The sequence below is a fragment of the Vicugna pacos genome, chromosome 8, assembly GCF_048564905.1.
Source record: "Vicugna pacos chromosome 8, VicPac4, whole genome shotgun sequence".
Taxonomy (NCBI): domain Eukaryota; kingdom Metazoa; phylum Chordata; class Mammalia; order Artiodactyla; family Camelidae; genus Vicugna; species Vicugna pacos.
Genome location: NC_132994.1, coordinates 46,969,297 through 46,982,278, shown reverse-complemented (window position 1 = coordinate 46,982,278; position 12,982 = coordinate 46,969,297). Strand labels below are relative to the sequence as shown.

At 36.0% G+C, this 12,982-nt stretch overlaps 1 protein-coding gene across 1 annotated transcript in view; it reads right to left on the bottom strand.

The window, feature by feature from the left end:
* Positions 1 to 8,861: 8,861 nt before the first annotated feature.
* CENPW (centromere protein W) overlaps positions 8,862 to 12,982 on the bottom strand; it is a 407,181-nt gene continuing 403,060 nt past the window's right edge. The window contains exon 4 of the transcript XR_012074981.1: positions 8,862 to 8,942. The gene's annotated coding sequence lies outside the window, so the exon portion shown is untranslated. The remainder of the gene's footprint in view (positions 8,943 to 12,982) is intronic.

Sequence of the window (12,982 nt, the reverse complement as noted above, 5' to 3'; positions counted from 1 at the left end):
AACATTAATACAAAACTATTTTACCTATTGTCTCAATGTTGTCCTTTAGAGTGTATATATATATATATATATACTTTTTTTCTAATGGGGTATTCAGTGCAGAGTCATGCATACATTTATTTGCGCTATGTCTTCAATCTCCTTTAATCTAGAAGTTCTGTCTTTCTCTGTGTAGTGTAAATGCCTGACATTAAGCTTCTGGGTGCTGAGGCATCCATTTCAAAGACATCTGTTGCAAGTAAACTATTGCCAGCTCTATGATGCAGCTACTAGCAACACAACTAGATAAGAAGCCAGGCTGCTCCCAACCATGAAATGCTCCTTCTATAAAGCTCTGGGTAAAGTAGATAATTGACAGTTTTAAATGACCCCACTTTTCCCTTCCTGTGTCTTAATTTCCACTCTTACACTTTAAGTTGACCAATAGTGAACCTGTGAAACCCTAGGCACTCCATCCTGGGTACCCTGATAAAGGCAGAGCCCCAGGTCCATGCCTCGTCCCTCTCTCTTTACCCATGACCTCTCTGTGTGGCCTTCAGGGGTGCCATGTACCCTCCAGGACCTGAGTAATAAATCTTGTTCTTTAAAGTTCCCTGGTAGTTTTGCTGAGATGTGTCCTGTGGTCATAATAAGAGCCACAAGAGCCAGTCCAGCCACAACAGTGGCCTTGGTGTTGGGGTGGTAATGTCTGTGGGACTCGCTACGGTAAATACAGGGGCTGGGACAGAGCCTCAGGCATTCCTAGCCAAGAACAGCACTATCAGCAGGCTAGGATTGACGCAATACTTTGTCTATCATAAAATGACTCTTTATAAGAATACACGCCAGACGTTTGGTAGAAAATCCCTCCATTTGGACTGTCTGATAATTTTTTCATGATTAGATTCAGATTATGACTGTCCTGGTAGGATCACTATATAAGTGATGTTGTGTCCTTCTTAACATATCATTTTAAGAAACACACAGTATCAGTTTGCCCTGTCGTTGGTGATGTTAATTTTAGTTGCTTTATTAAGATCGAGCTGGTCAGATTTTTTCACTGTATAAATATCCTTTTCTCTTCACACCTACTAAACAATATGTAGGGAGACTTTTTTTTTTTTTGAGTCTGTATAAATGCCCTACTCCTCAAGTACATTCATCCAATGATTGTACCCTGACAGTGATGGTCTGCCAGAGGCCCGGTTTCCCAACTTTTTGCTGTACTCAGAACTGGTTAGTAAAAAGTGGCCCTAGGTTCTCAGTGTCAGTACACCACACTCTCTAGGGCTTTTGCTTCTTGCCTTTTCTGTTTTCAAGTCTTTGTTTCCTAAGTCCTATGAGACAGCAATAGATTTCATTTTTATTACAAAAGATTTTAGTTTAGATTTCAGCCTCTTACATAGTCTTAGACTATAGCAAATGTCTTTTGTGGAAAATGGTTATGTATCTGTGGACTTCAAACCTTCAATTTCTGTCTCTCTATCCCCAAGTGGCTTCTAAAGGCTACATTGGTTTCTCCTTCTTTTAACTGTTGCTCTCTATCTGAGCCAAACCACAGACTTCAGCTCACACCAAGAACTGGCCAATTCCCCCGTGTAAAAAATCTGCTGCTATTTATCTACTCACCTCTGAATGTTTTTCCTCTCTATAAAATTTAGGACCATTTAGTTCTCATAGCTTCCATAGTCCTATGATGCCTTTTCAAAAGTATTTTCTGTAATTTATCTTTTTTCTTTGTTGTGAACTGTGAGAGTATAGGCTTGACATAGCCTTTTAAATCCTCCTCAGAATTCCAAGAACAATCAGTTCTTACTTACATCGGATAAAGCCAATATCTGCATCTCCTGTGGTTCTGTTTCTATTGGCTGTTTTTCCTCTTTGTTCTTTTGTCATGTTTTCTGTCTCCATTTCTACCTAGTAATATTTTGACTACATGACAGACATTTTAAATTAAAAAAAAATCGTATGGATAATTTGAAGTTCTAGAGGACATTATCTTCCCAAGAAGATTTTGTTTTAGGTAAACAGACTGAAAGTAGATAACTTTAATCCAATCAAGAATTGAACTTTTTCTAAATTGAGCCTCATTCTTTAGGAAGGTTGGTCTAGTCTGGTTCTCCCTTACTTGTGGAGTGCAGCCTATTAAGAGTCTCATCTGAGACTCTATGTCAGATCTTTCTCTTTGGAATATCCTGAAATCCAGGTTTTGTTTCTATATTCCGAAAGGACTGCTGGAGACTGCTCCATTTCTTAGTCTCTCAGCAGCAGATTACAAACTGATAAATGTCAAGTGGAAAAGTAGCACCAGAAATTGTTTTTTCTGTCTTTATCACCTTTTTCTCTGGTATCTTTGACATTCATTCTCTGAGATTTTTATGTTTAGCTCTCCAGTATCTCAAACCAGATTGGATGCATGTGTGTGTGTGCACGTATGTGTAGGTGATTCTTGCTTTTACAGTTATGCTCAAAGCAAAGATCGTTCTGCAACAAGCGACATTGCCATTTCTGATAGCAATGGCATGGCATCCTTGCTTTTGTTTGTATTGGCCTGATATACTTTGTCTACTTGTACACATTTCGTTTACATTTCTTTCAGATTTTATGTGTGAATCATATACATAGCACAGTGTTAGGTTTTTCTTTGTGAACCAATCAAAAATGTCTTTAAATGAATTTTTATCTTTTAAATCATTTACGTTTAATAATATGAATATATGTCTGGCCTTAGTTCTGACTATAGGTTGTTTTTTCTGTTTTTATAGTTTTTAAAATGTCTTTCAGAATGTAGTATACTTTCTTTGTATGGTATGTATATTTGTAATTACTAAAATACTTCTTTTTATATTTTTATTATATGGATTACCTTAATAACTTTATATCTTACTTTCAGCCATGTATTTTTAAGATGATGTTCATTATACCTCTATCACAATCAATATAACATTATCCCATTTCTTTTTCTTATCCTCCCCTCATTCTATCATTCAGATTTAGTTAATAAGATTATCTTTCTTAGTGTTCACTTTTATATGGTAAATCAATTTATACTTCTGTTACTTGATTTATTCCAGTTTGAAGTGACACCATTTGCTCCCTAATATTTACATGAAGTGAATATCATACTGTCTCTAAGCCTCACTCTTAAATTATAAAGTTTATGTGTAAATTGTGAAGGCCTATCATGTTTACATTTTCATCTGTCACCCTGATACCTGCAGTTAATGTAAGTGAAGAATTTAGAACAGTGCCTAGTACAAAGGAAGTACTATAAAACTGTTTTGTTACATGTTAGTTGTAGTTCAGCATTTAACTGTATATGATACTCATGTGGATTTTTTGCTGTAGCTTCTTTATTTAGCACTTGGTGGGATGAACGTCACCCTCCAGTAGTTTTTTCAAAAAAACTCGAGAGAAATTTTGCATGTAAATAATTGTACAGTTATTCACTACTTGAATGATAGTTTGACTGGATATGAAATCTTTATGTGACATTTTATTTTCATTGAATTTCTTAGATTTTATTCAACTGAATGGCATAGAATGTTGTGGTGGGGGAAATCTTGGGAAGTCGGATGCTTTCCCAATTACAGGTGATTTTTATTTCTCTTACTGCTGCATAAAGGATTCCTTCTTTCTCTTTCAATTTCAATAATGCATTAGTATTGACTAAGCTGTATTTTTTTAACGTGCATTGGGCATTTTAAATATTTAGGTTCATGAATTCTTTTATTTCTTAAAAAATTACATTGACTTATAATTGTAATCATGTAGTCTCTTCCTAAGTTTTAGTCTTCTTTGTTGAGGATTCCAACTATGAATGGATTGTATCTCTTTGCCTTCTATGTTTGCCATGTTTTCTCTAATCCTTTTCCTCTTTATTTTCCTTTTGTTTATGTAGCTTTACCTCATTGTTTCTTTGTAAATAAGAGTAAAGATCAAAACCCTTGTTAAGATACCACACATTCTATAATGTTCTAAATTTTAAACTTTGTAGTCACATTTACGGCCCAAATCGCTGTATTTGCAAACTGATATATATATGTTGTTTTCCACTCAAGTCCTAATGGAATAAACCTGTGCAACCTGAGGAATGTCAGGAAAACACTACATTTGATAAATATAAATAAGTATAAAAGGTGATGACATTTCATTTACTTAATTTATGATATGTGAATGCAAGAAGTAAAATCTAAGGAAGTCTTAATTTGTCATATTTGATTATGTAGTAATTTTCAGTCTATTTATAGAGCTCCAGATATGTGAAACTAAGAGAAACCACCTATTGCAATTTCCTGACTTCATAAGAAAAAAATCTGATATTCGGAGATCAGAATTTTTAAAGAATTTTAAAGACTTACCGAAGAAAAATCTAATTTCTCAAATTTTCTAATATTGGCCATAAAAAAAAAATACTTAATGTTGTTTCAGCATCCCTATTGTGACCTGTATTTTTCCTCTGGTCTTTTAATTAGCTAAAAGTATTTGTGAAGATGGAGATAACTTCCATAAATCATACACCATTCATTGTCTTAGGACTTTAAAAGCCCACTCCAGGTACTCATTCTCAATTTCTACTTTGAATAGATTATGAATCAAATAAAGTCGAGATATTGGCAGATTTGATAATTAATATAGGCAGTAACTTCACTTTGAAATAGATTCTCTGCAGCAGCTTGCTTCAGGTGCCAACACAAATATTGAAGAGAAACTCTATAGCAAAGGGTCAGAACTTACTGTCATAAAGCTCCCCTGTATATGTAAAAGAAAAAAATAATAATAACCATCCTTAACATTATCAATGCCATATACAAAGCAACTTGTTCAGTGCATGGCAAATGATAGACCCCGATTATATAATTGTTATTATAAATTTACAGATTCAGAAACCAAGCCTCAGAGATGGTAAATGAACTTAAGTTCACTTATATAAGGAGGCAGAACCAAGATTCAAATCCAGCTCTGTCCACTCTACCCCTCTCTGAAAACTGTCTCTGTAATGACCTGGAATTTTTCTCAACACATTTGTCCCAGGCACAGCTTTCAAAGCAATAAAAAAAAAAATGTATAATCTTTTTTTAACATAATAGTTTAAAATATTTGAAGGCGGTTACCATATACTGCAATAGTCTTTCCTTCTCTAAGTTAAATATTCTCTTTCTGGTAATTCATCTTTAATACGACATATAGCTGATTTTAGAGTCCACTCATCAATCTGATCATTCCTTCTGGACATGCGCCCAGTCATCCAAACCCCCTTCTAAAATGTAACATCTAGAAATTATCAAAACACTCCAGTTGTGTTGTCAGTACCGAGTACAAAGTAGACCATTTAGAGGTCTAACTATTAACTGGGGATAATGAGGAATTGCTGTATCTTGGCTGAACTCAAGTACCAGGAAGAGAAAAAAAATTAGAAAAAATATCCCCTTTCAGTTGGGTCATAATATTCTGCTTCTGACAGAAAGTGGTCCAAAATAACCACCACTTTTACGGAATTCTGAAGATATAAATATGTTGGTTATTCTTCAAGAAGGCACCAATGCTGAACCCAGGAAGTTCATGGGACAGTCACTGTGGACAGCTGCTTTTCTTGAATTTACAAATAAACCTGTTACTTCTACAGGGGAATATCTGCTGCATGCCTCCTGTATGTTAAGCATGAGTTATACTATTTAATCCTAAACACAGCCGAAAGAGTTGTGGATTATTGTGACCATTTTATGTATGTTGAACTGAGGGATGGTATCTTAGAATTCATTTATTTACCTTCACAATAGAAATTGGAGACATTCCCAAATTCATTCGTGCAGATCCCACCTTAAGTCTGAGGGACTATCCTAGAGTCCATGTGTTTTCCTACATGTCAGGTTACCTCACAAGGCATGGTAGCCATTCTCTAAGATGCTCCTCAGTGATTTTTCTACCTCCTGATATTGTATCCAGGTTTAATTTCCCTCCTTTTGGGTGTGGGCTGGCCCTTGAAATGAATAGAAAATGGCAAAAATGATGTAAAGTTACTTCCCAAATCAGGTAATAAAGAGAAAGTGTCTTCCATATGCGCTATTGCTTCTCTTGCCCTTTCAATCCCTCAATCTAAGGAAAGCCAGCTGCCCTATTGTGAGTTGTCCAGTGGAAAGGCCCATGTGGCCAGGAGCTGATGTCTCAATGAAGAGCCAGTAAGGACTTGAGGCTAGCCAACAGCCCTGTGAAAGAGCTTGAAAGCAGACTCTTTCTCAGGGACCCTTGAAATGACGGGCTCCAGAGAATACTTTGACTATAGTCTGTGAAAGAGGCTGAGCCAGAGATACCCATGAAGCCATGGCTTGATTTCCGACTCATTGGAATTATGAGATGATCAGTGTTGGTTGTTTTAAGTTTGGAGGTAATTTGTTACACAGCAATAGGCAGTTACTATGCCACCAAAGCAAAGGGAGTCAGGGGGAAAGCAGCAGAACTGCATGAAATCTGTCTTTCGCTCACCAGGCATCAAGCATGTGCTAAACATTGTCCCAGCTTTGTGCTGATTTATAGCTGCACTAACCACATTCCTAACGGAGTTGAGGCCCACTCTATATGTGCATTGAATTGTGCTGGTTCCAAAACATTTTTTTCTTAAACATAGTAAAAAGGATACACCTCTCATACTTTCCTTTGCTGCTATTGTTTACAAACATGGCTATTAAAATGTAAATTATCATCTTAATAACTGTGGATTTTTTTATGTCTGTTTTATAAGAGAGAAAACTGAAGTTGGGTCACAAGCACTATAAAGGCTGTGGTCGTGGCTTTTATCCACCAATGCATCTCCAACCCAGCTCATATGGTAAACACACATGAGTACTTATATAGAACACTATCTTAACTGGCAAATTAATCATTTTTAGGATTAAAATTAGCAAACATGAACCAGCATCCAATTGTATGTTTCCTGTTCTCCTTGCTTCTAGGAAGCAAGGCTACAAGAAATTGACACATTCAGTTTGGCCAAAAGAGTTGTCATAAGTATTCATGTGCCCTTGTCTCCACTGAGTGGTGGTTCCTTTCCAAGTTTCATGTACTAATACACAGTTTTCATACAGTGTTTTAACTCTCCTTATGGAGAATAAACAATGAAGGAGCAAATTAAGAATAGGCTAAGTTTAGAATATAATGAAAACTTAAGAATTGTTGTAATTAACTACAGAGGTAAATATTTGGAGTAGGAAAATGTGTGTGCTAATTGAAATCATTATTTAGAAGACTTTTCATTATAAAGTATGAGATAAGCTGTTAACAGATTATGAATGACTGTTAAAAATGCATAAAAACTCAGAACATTTTGACTGAGAGTAACTTCCTCTCAGAGAATGTAAAGCTGACATAATTCCAATATACCAGCAAAATTTAGAAGTTATTTTTATTTTTGAAGAAGAATGATGACCATTATAAATGGACATGTTCTCCATTTAAACAAAGTCCCAGCCTTTTCTTACTGAGCCACATACCACTCTGTGTCCCCCAAAACCCATAGTCTATTCCTTGGAGTCTCAGTTTTTTACTGGGTCTGTAGTCATTTGGAGAAATGGCAACATTTCTCAGCCTTTCTTGCAACATGGTGTGACCCTCAATTCTGGCCAATGGGTTGTAAAGAGAAAGTTCAAACAACTGTCAGGGAGTGCTCACCACTTTCTCCTCCCTTCTGAAGAACATAAAAGGAGGAATTCCAAGAAACATCTTGGTGAACATGAGATAAACTTTCCAGTTATTTGGGGCAGCATTACTGACTTGGTAGAACCCTGGAAATGTAAGTAACATACTCTTCATTGCCACCACATTCAACCCTGTCTCCCTCCAGTGAGCCTCGGTGAAGCATTCCTATGGGGCTGTTCCCTCTAGCCCCTCATTTCTATCTGCTGCTGCTCCACACTTCAAAACTGGTTTCCTAAAGGTCTAAGAGATAGTGAGTCACCAAACTACTGCCTTACTGGGTGGGTCTGAATTAATATACACTCATTTCAGGTTATCTGGGCACATCATGTCTATATTTTAATCAAAGATCTAAACAGGGATAGCTTGGGAAAAACTCTCTAAAGTGTGAAAAGAAAAAAGAAACTTTAAACACACCCAACTGAGGGCTTGTTTGGGTAATGACGTTTGAACTAAAGTCTAGTCAGACTTCAGCACTAAGATGAAAGTTGTTTTTTTTTTTTCTCTTTCAGTGGTATTCAACTTGAGAAAGATGAGCATAATTTTCCAGGGGCTTTTTTAGGCTTTTAAACAGTAATAGTTTATGACATAGTGTAAATACAGCAATAACTGAATAATAGGTTCAGTCTAATTTTGCTGGAAGTGTCTCCCAAAATTTGGAAGTGTTCTTCGAAAAACCCACGTTATGTTTTCCTGTTTTAAGTATCTAAGGATTAAATGTATGTAGATGGTTCTGTTTTTTAAGCTTTAAATTATCTTTACTATCTTTTCTATAAATCTCTTATTTTATACTTATCTTTCCTTTACACAAAATTGGACCTGGTTTGGTCCTTATTTTTTTCTCTTAGTTTTTCTTGTATCTGGAAATTATGTAACAGCCCCATCCCAGGCAGCAAATCCATCTGTCCTGTGGTAGAGCCTGTGGCACTGCTTATGGGACTACTGAGCTAGTCTGTGTGTCTCCTGATATTATTCATCACAGAGTTTTGTGCCAGTTTTAGTCTCCTAGGCCTTTTCAGTTTACATTCCTCATTCAAAGAGATGCCAAAAAACCAGCAAGAAAGCATTTATTAAGTTGGACACTGAGACATTACAGAAATGAAGGCGCTGGACGGATGAGTATTTATCTTTACGAGGCCCCAGCAGCAAAGCTTGCAAGATGCCGGCAATTGCTTGGTTTGGTGTTCACACCACTGTCTTCTTCCTTCAGTGCGCTGCAGTCCTCAGAGAACGAAAGGAAGGGCTGTGAACGTATTATACACATGGAACCATTTCTGGGAATGAGTAAGTAGAGACAAAGTCATGCATTAAAAAAAAAAAGTCATGACATAAATCTGTTCAGGGAAGAAAAGAAAGTGCATTCTTGAATGTTTAGTAAATCAAAATACATGGTTTACTAAAATGTTTTGGGCTTAATTCCTCACCACAAGCTGAGAACTGTATAAAAAATATTTCACGTGGCCTCCATCACAGAGATGGAAGCAGAGCAGCAGGGTTAATGTTTCATGGTTTTGGTGGGCTTCCATGGCTCAACTTCTTCTGATCCTCATCTGACTGAGAAGCCAGAAGTCCCTTCCCATTGATCCAGTAAGTTCCAGGCTTTCAACACTGTCAGTAACTTCTTACTGGTCAGCCTTAGAAACAAGTCCTTTTTTTTTTTTTTTAATTAGAAAATGCAAATCTGTGTATCTTCAGATACAATGAAGCTCCTGCATGTGAAAAAGCAAAAGCTTGTGGACTTTGAAGAGTTCTTTGACATCATTTCGGCTTTTCTAGTCCAAGCTCATTGACTGCCTGGAAAGCTAAGGTTAAGCAGTTCTGACAAGGAAATAGATGGAGACAGGTGAAGAATGCTGCTTTTTTATCCTCTGACTTTTGTATATCTCCTGGGGCCACTAGGGAGGGATGTCTGATTTTTTAAAAAATGCCTTGGTTGGTAATTTTGGGATTTCTTTACAATGCAATGTACTAGATCTCATTTCTGTAGTCAGGTAATTTGCAGACCTTGTATACTTTGGCCCCAGAAAACTTGAGGGAAAATATCTTTAATTGGTACTGGCAGACATTTCTGGCATGAGATTTCTCTAGTGTCAAAATTGAAGTATTTCCCAGAAACTCACAACTAGATTGAAAGCTGATAGAAGACAAAGGCTGAGCCTAATATAGTCTTGTGTTACTCAAAATGCTTAGCATGTGCCTGGGTATGTGAGTCACAAATAAGGAAATTTGTTGATAAAAGATTATAAACAGAGTTTTTTTTTAAGGGTAAAAAAAAATGCCTATTACTTGAGCATTTCTACTCAGAACTAGTTTTCATTCATTCATTCATTCATTCAACAAAAATGTATTAACTTCCTCTGATATAAAAATAAAACAAAATAAAAAATGCATATTAAATTTAGAGAAGGGCAGTTTAAAGAAGATAAGAGATAGCCTCACTCTATAGAGTTTTTAGTTCAGTTCAAAGGTGATTATTTGGGAAAAAAAATGTTATATAAATACCGTAAAGGCCTTGGGATCTATCAAAACTTCTATTGGAAAAGATAATTAGCACCATAGTAGTCACAAATTTCCTCCATCTAAATGATATTGGAACTATAAGTGCATACCAGCCATTTTGGTACTATCACAGGCTATAAAATATTGGTTTTTGGAATCAAATTTCCGATTGGAGCCAATTAGTTCTCCTTTTGACCTGATTTCAATGAGATGATTTCATGTAGAGCATCAGGGGTTAATTTTGAATTACAAATGTACTGTAACAAAAACCTAAAGAAAGAAAAAAGAAAACCTGGATAAGTAGAACCACAAGAGCTAAGGATTCTTTGCAAAAGACAGAGCCGGTGTGATACCCAATTTCAATAGCTGATCGCCTTCATTGGTCCGGGACTGGTGAGCCCCTCTGCCTGTCTCTCCCCACAACTTGTTAGTGAAGATAACACAGATTTATGCACACTCTCAAAAAGGTAGACGTCGGACCCAAGGAAAGCTAGTATATTCCTTTTTTGAGATTGTGGACCCCAAGTTCAATGGTTTTTGAGTAAAGTAGCTAGTGCATATTTTTCTGCCCCAATTGTGGGGGAAGATGAAAACACAATGATTGATTCTTCCTCTTTTCTTCTTTTGTTTAGTGCCTGTTATCTTCTTTCACAGGGCAGTTCTTGCAGGCAAGTTGGGAAAGCAGCCTCTCTTGAATGGGAAGGTAAAATAAGGTCTATTTGTGCATCCAAGTTCAGATAAAATAAAAGATGGAAGGGGAGAAGCATGTCAATATAGAAGCCCCTCTTCCTGTGCACAGATCACAAATTCAGTGCAAAAACGTGATCAGCAACAGTGAGGATTCGCAGAAGTAATTGCTTTCATTCCCACCATCCCCAATCCTTTTTCACCTCTCTATGAAAATACCCCTAATGTACATTCCAAGATACAACATATTAGTACACTCATCAAAAATCCCCTCTTGCTTCATGCCATAAGACTGAGGATGGGAAAACCAGCTCAGGGAAATGCTTATGAAATTCTTTGGAATGCAGCTAAATATAGGAAAACATGAATTACACTGCCCCATGTAAGTAGTAATTCACTGGGAAAAAAAATGGTGTCTGAAACCACAAAGCATTTGATGATTCTTAAATTTGGCAGCAGACTCATGAGATCCTAGGCCCTGATCTTTCTGGAGGATTACTATTACTGACATGAGGGTTCACAGTCATTAGTGCCCTCAAGTTACCATGTGAGATTTTTTTCCTAAACATAATTTGGTTTAGTTAAATATATCGTTTTTCAGAACCTTGAATTAATGTCAGTCACACATAGCAAGAAGATAGATACTGATACCAGAAGTTGGGAAGAAAAGAAAGTTATTGAAAGATATGCACTCTGCCAGGTACAAAATCTCTCTTCTCTTTCTTTCCTTTCTCCTATCCCTTATGATGTAAAGTGGCATAATTGTGTGTGTGTGTGTGTGTGTGTATATAACAAGGAAAATGAAAGAGTTCTTTATATTTTCACATTTAGCTAAAAATCTGCCTTCATGTTGGATTTTATGTGTATTTTGCATACATAAAACTGCATCTTTTGTTTCTTCAGAGAATTAAACAGTCACAGAAACAAGTGCTAAATCAGTCCTGTTAGATTATACACATTTCCACACGTTGGATAACTTCAGAGCCGGCCCTCTGCATTTGAGGTTCTGCACTTGCAGATGCAATCAGTCATGGCTGGTGGAGTATTGTAGTATGTATTTAGAGAAAATAAATCTGCATCTAAGTGGACCCGGGCAGTTCAAATTTGTTTTGTTCAAGGGTCCACTGTGATCCATCATGTGTTGTTGTAAGGATTATGCAAAGCACGGGGCTTATTTTAATAGGTGCATGATGATTATTAGTTCATCCTTCCTTTCCTCCTTCCTTCAGTAGAGTGTTTTAAAAAGTAGAATATTAAGATAATTATTTAGTTAATGAAGAATGTTAGAGATTGAACCTAGTAGAAGTAATCAATAGACAAACGTATAGAAAAGGTAAGTATTTTAATATGACTATTGGTTAATGGACATTATTAACAACTTATCATTGTCTCTAAGACAGAAATTGATTGTAACAACAAGAAATAATTCCTACTCATATCAGCCTTAACAGATAGTTTATTTATGTGAATGGTGCTATCTGATCAGTATCCTTGTCCTTTAGAAAACATAATAACATAGTTTGGTTTCAGGAATAGTCTGAATGCTATAAATTATCCTTGCCAAGAACCATTCTTGTATTCTTTGAGCCTTAACGAATCTAGTAAAGAGAACTATTCCCGCTTTTAGCACAAAACATTTCACCATTAAAAGGCTGACCTGCTTTTAATAAACACAAAGTTATTGTTGGCTCTACATTCTCTCTATGCAACTGAATGAATATTTGTGTGTATGCAAGTTTTGAAACCTAATACAGACTGTAAAATCGTCCAAATCCTCTAGTTACTCCTTTTGTTCATATAAATGGTGTCAAGAGAACACAGAATAGGTTTCAAAACTTTTAAGTTGTCTTTGTTGAGGCATAACTTTCTTTTGTTATACTTTTCTTTAGGAGTGGAAATAATAACAGAATTTAATTAATAAGAAATTGGCTGGGCTATCTATATTATAGGTAAGAAAGCTGTTATCAACAAATCCCATATTTCAGAAACTTCAGAGTACCATGGAAAAGAAAATAAGCTGGTGGGTCAATTTTAGTAAACTGATACATTCCCTAGTACACACTCAAGTGAATTTATATTGAATATTATTGAAAGAAACATTTTGATTTTCAATTTAATTTTTAGTGGT